This window comes from Odocoileus virginianus, chromosome 17 (assembly GCF_023699985.2).
Source record: "Odocoileus virginianus isolate 20LAN1187 ecotype Illinois chromosome 17, Ovbor_1.2, whole genome shotgun sequence".
NCBI classification, from domain to species: Eukaryota; Metazoa; Chordata; class Mammalia; order Artiodactyla; family Cervidae; genus Odocoileus; species Odocoileus virginianus.
Window position 1 is genome coordinate 37,036,762 of NC_069690.1, and position 5,614 is coordinate 37,042,375.

Genomic DNA, 5,614 nt, shown 5'->3' on the forward strand with positions numbered 1-5,614 from the left:
TTGGGGGAGGGGGCATTGCTCTGATAATAAATACAGTAACTTTGGAAATGAGAATGAACTGAGGAGATAAAAGTTCATTAGGAAGGAGAACAGCTTCCCTCTCGCACACACAACCCCCTTCCCCAACACACAGAGAAACCCACAGGCCAGCGAAATGAACAAACAGATTTCACCCTTTCCACAAAGAGTATTTGAGCACCTGCCAAACTGCTGGGCAGGAGTCACAAGTTTTTGTCCCTTTCCCACTGTGTGACCTTAGGCAAATTACTTAACCCCTCTGAATTAAATTGGAGATAATTCCTGACCTGGGCAACTGTAGAAGAGGAATGGGGATAGGAACTAAATGTGATCTGTGACTCCTCTCTTCTGGGGTGTTAAAGTCGTTTTGGTTATTCCCTGATGGATTAAAAAACGTGGGCAGAGGCATGGTCAGCCTGGCTGCAGTAGGGAATGATCTGGGAAATTCTGGAGGACTCTGGCTAACTCCTGACAAGCCAACCCTGGAAGCAGGGTATAGGGTAAGTCAGGGGCTTTGGGTGGGTTCAGCATTTAGCTTGAAGCCTCACATCTGGAGAGAAGGTTCAGGCTGCTGGGAACCCGAGCCTTCCTTTTTGGCTACTGGAGGAAGGAGTGGTGAATGTGGAAAGGACAGGAAAAAAGGTTTCTTGCTTGCTGTGAGCTTTGAGAAGCAGCAGCAGCAGCAGCTCCCATTTTGCCCCACTGTAGGAAGAAGAGTGGGCTGAAGGGTGAACTCCTCCCAGAAGAGCCAGCAGAGGCTCTGTACTCCTTCCTTTCAAAGAAAGGGATTCTCATCGGCTTCCTACCTCCTCCTTTTCCTGCTGTTTTCCCTTCCAGTCTCTCCTGTTAGCCTTTTACAGCCCACAACACTGGCTTTTTCTGAGCCATGTGGGACAGTCCACCTGCCCTTTAGATATGAAGGCTACCCAGCTGGGACATCTGTCACCCCACTAATCCAGAGGGCTAGGCAGGTGTCATCTTCCTTAAGACTGCACAGGTTCTCTTTCAAAACTCTTAAGAGGACTAGGCAAAAGACTGGAGGCTGGGCTTAAAGGTAGTGGGGTTGCCTGAGGTCTTAATGAGCATGGACTGGGCCATCAGCTGGACCTGAAACTGACTGGCAGACCTTGTTTCACTGGAAAGGGTAATGGGCCCAGGATAGTCTAAGCACACACTCTACTGAATTAGTTGTCAGCTCCTGATGCTTCTGGGCTGGTCAGGGTTCAGGCCTGAGTCAGCTGGCAGGGCCAGCCGGGTGATTTATTTGGGGTTCTAAGCAGTTGGTAGCAAAAGCCCAACAGAGATTATGCCTGGTTCAGGTGCCCCCAAAATACCTCCTTGGAATCTAGACCTGATTTCATAGCATTCCCCCATTTCTGGTTCTGTTTGTATTGGACAGACATTGAGAACAGGGACTGCATTTTACCCATCTGTATCCCCAGCTGCCCTGATAGTACCTGCTCACTGTACACTTATTCAACAAGGATTTCTTGAACACTTGTTGTCTCTCCTACCCTCATGGAGCTTATATTCTAGTAGAGGAGTCAGATGGGGAAAAAATTTTTAATAAATGAAACAATTTTAGATTGTGATAGTCAGAAGACAAAAGGGGCAACAATAAAGAATAATTTTTTTGGAGGGTGGGAATCTGCTTTAGATAAAGTAGTCAGAGAATGTCCTCTGATGAGGTAATGTTTAAGCTAAAATTTAAAGGGTAGGAAGGAGTGTTCCTGGTTGAATAAGTGGGTGAAGTTGTGTGACTTTTGGATGTTACCTCTCTCACCTGAGAAAACTAGCAATTGGTCTGAATCCCTTCTAAGAACCCATATTATCAGGGTTCATCATGATAGAGACAGGAAAAGGTAAAACCCAAGGTCCTGGGGAAAGTAGGGGGTAAGTGAGAGGAAAGGAGGGAATGTGGTGGATGGCTGAGTTACTGGTGGGAGAGACAGAAGCAGGGCCCGTCACCCCAACATGTTTTCTCCTTGGAAATCATTGGGGTGGGGACTGTCTCCCACTCCCAGGACTCTTGCTCTGGAGAAACATTATCTTTCCTGTCCCATTCTTGCCTGAAATGGAGGAGGTGGTGTTAGCTGGCAAAAACATTGAATCAAAATAAAATGCAGATGACTCAAATAGAATCAGGCAGGCAGAAAAATTGATTAGACACATGTGACAATGCTGGATTCAGTTGCCACCTTAGCCCTCCCATTCTAGACCCTAGAAAATTAGGGTTTGCTGCAGAACCATCCTGGGATTCCAACTGTAGTTGATAGTCTTCCATCATATCAGAGGTTTACACAGTGGTGGCAAGACTCATTCCTTCCCCATATCCCCCAGTTTCTGTGGAGGTAACGTACATCCTCCAATCAAATCTGCAAGGTTTGGGTCCAAAGTTGATAACTATTTGTGCTTCATATTTTTCACAACTATATGCATTTCTGCTATGTCCCAATTAAAAATTAGTCTATAGGCATACCTTATTTTATTGTGCCTCACTTTATTGCACTTCCCAGATACTGTTTTTCATAAATTGGAAGTTTGTGGCAACCCTGCATCAATCAAGTGTATTGGCACCAACTTTCCAATAGCATTATTTTTAAATGAAGGTTCGTACTTTTTTTTCAGACATATTGCTGTTGCACACTTAATAGACTACAGTATAATGTAACTTTTATGCACAGGGGAAACCAAAAAATTACTTGCTTTATCAAGATAGTCTCTTTATCAGGACGGTCTATAACAGAATTCACAGTATCTTTGAGGTATACCTCTGCTGAATTTTTGAATACTATGTGCTGTCCAGCAGCTCCATGGGAAGGAGGTTTTATTTGCTTCATTCACCACTGTATCCCTGGAGCCTGGCACATAATTCAGTGATAGTTATTGATCAGTTAATTTAATTAATGCATGTGTTGAGATCCTGTACTTAGAACTTTCTATTTTCCTTCATTGGGACCCCTGTTTTGCAGACGAGGAGTCTCCTGATCAGAAAAGAAGAGTTTGCACAAGGTTATACTCTAAGGACTTAAGACTATTTTGAAGGGCAGGGCTCAGAAAATAGGAGGCATTGCTCATTGCAATGAAGAGCCAATTCACAGGAAGCCATTTCTTAATTCTTTTCTTCAGGATGGTGACAGGCTGCCCCTCTGCATCCAGAGCTCAGGCCCGGCTACAAAGCTGAGATGTACTTTGCTTCCAAACAAGAAGGTATGTTTCATACAAAGAGTTAAGCTCAGGAACTTATGGCCTAGGAGCACCTGGGAGAGGGAACAGCTCAGGTCTCCTACCCGTGCTGCACTGCCCAGGATTGGCTGATGGCACACGGGTAATTCAGAGGTGGAGTGTACTTTTGGGCCACCAGGCACCAGCATCCACCCTGCCCCCCCCCCCCCCCAGTCCGGTTCCCCAAAGCTTTTAGCTCAGAGGGAAAGTGAAGCAGAACAGGGAGAAGATTCAAACTCCAGCTGGGAGTCAAGTTGGCTTTAGGGAGTATGTCACACACCTGCCCCCTCTATCCTTAGGAGTTTGACAGTTGACAAAAAGTTCACAGTGGACCTCACAGAATCCAGGCAAAATGACTTCATCATTTAATTCCCAAACCCCTTCATCCATGTCTCTCCCTGATCGTTACCTGTAAGCTCACTGGGAGCAGCGGCTCATCTGCTCACCCCTGAGCCATGCACAGCACAGCCTGCAGCAGTCCAGCGGGACGAGCACAGCGTGCGGAGGAAGCGCTGCTTCACTTACCAGTGTCTTGGGGCAAGATTCTTGCCCCTTCTGCACTTCTCTTTTCTTATCTGTGAACTGGGACTAAAATGGTGTCTTTGTTATAGGGTTGATGAGGGTTACTTGTATTAGTCTGTTTAAGATGCTTATTACAAGCCTGGCATCTTGTTAAGTGCATAAAATGAACACTATGTGACTATTGACTAATCCTGCTCCCATTCCTCCAGTTAACCCAAGGTGAAGAGGCTAGCCTGAAGTCATCCAGCAAATGCGAGGGTAAGAGCTAGGAACCCAAGTCTCTGCCATTCCCAGGTTTCTGAATGCTCTGCCCTTCAAAGGCTAAATGATGCCATTTCAGAGACTCCCTCAACTGTACTAGCATGTCATTAGTTCAACAAATATTTATAAAGGTCTACTGTAACTTCAGACACTATCCTAGGCTGAGCAAAGACAGTCAAGGTCACCAAATTTGGGAGCCTTCATTATAGTTGGCAAATCTGGCAATAAATAAGCAAATGTACCTTTAGATAGTGCTGTGAAGGAAATGGATGGCATATCTTAAATACGTACAGTATGGATCTTTGTTTTGTATCACTAAGATGGACAGTATCTGTCTAGGACAAATAAGAGAAAAAGCTTGGGTTTTGGTATCTGACTGACCTGGGTTTGAACTCTAGCTCCATTGTGACCTTGGTCTGATAAATTACCCTTTCTGCCCCTCATGCCTGTATATTCTCCCATATAGCATTCTACTAAGGTTCTGAGAATTAAGGTATAATAAAACATAAAATCTTCTCAGCGTTTAGTTTTTCACATCAGGGAGGTCAGGCTGGAATCCTTGATGAGGCCAGATGCAACTGTAACCTTGTACTCTTATGTCCTTTCTCAGTGTTAGTTGAGGAGGGAGTTAAATAGGAACAGGGAATTATCTGGAGGACTGTTGGGAAAAAGATTCTTAGGGGAAGCAGCTCTTCCTTATCATTCGATAATGAACAGATACCATTCTTTCCTCCAAGTATACTTTCAATGGAGAAATGTCCTTGCCATCACTCAAAATTTAATGCAGTTTAGTAAGAACTACAAGTTACCCTCTATAACCCAGTAATCTCCAAAGTTGGGTACAGAAAAAAAATATTAGAACTCCTACTTACATTTATTTTTCATATAATTGCTTTTTAATATCTATTTTTGTGTCTTATGATTACACAATATATGGGGTACAGTAGTACAGGTATATAATTTATCAACACATAGGGGTATGCATGATCAAAAATTTCTTACTGACGGGTGTGCAATCAGAAATGGTGAAAGGCCACATGGAGGCTAAAGTAGGAAAATGAAGGTCAGCCCTCATTTTACTTGCCCAACATAAAGAAAGTGCATTTTTCCATAAAGTAGCCTGCAGGCATCTCACTGCACTAATAAATAGCAGGATGAAAGAAAGGACCGTTTCTTAATCTCAAGCTAGTGTTCTTTCCTCTACAAGTTTCGGGCCTGGGGGGGCAGAGGTGGGGAAAGAGTGTGAGCAGAAATTAAGTACACGCTGCAAACTAAAAAATCCAACTTTTGGATAAGCCATTACAGACCAGATCATTAGCCTGAAAAATATGCACAAGACAGGACAGTCTCCAGCAGTTTCAGATTTCTCTGGACAGGAAACCTCCTCCACGTAGTTCTCACTGCCTCACTTGTAGGAAATTGTTTCTTACTCATTTCCCATTGTACTACAGCAGAGCTTGTCCTTAGATGTGTCCTTCCTCTCCCCAACTCACACATCTATCACCATACATACCAGCTTCTTTCAAACAGCTCATTTCACCTCCAAGAAGGTGACACCATCTAGAACCAAAAATGAAGCGGCAAAATG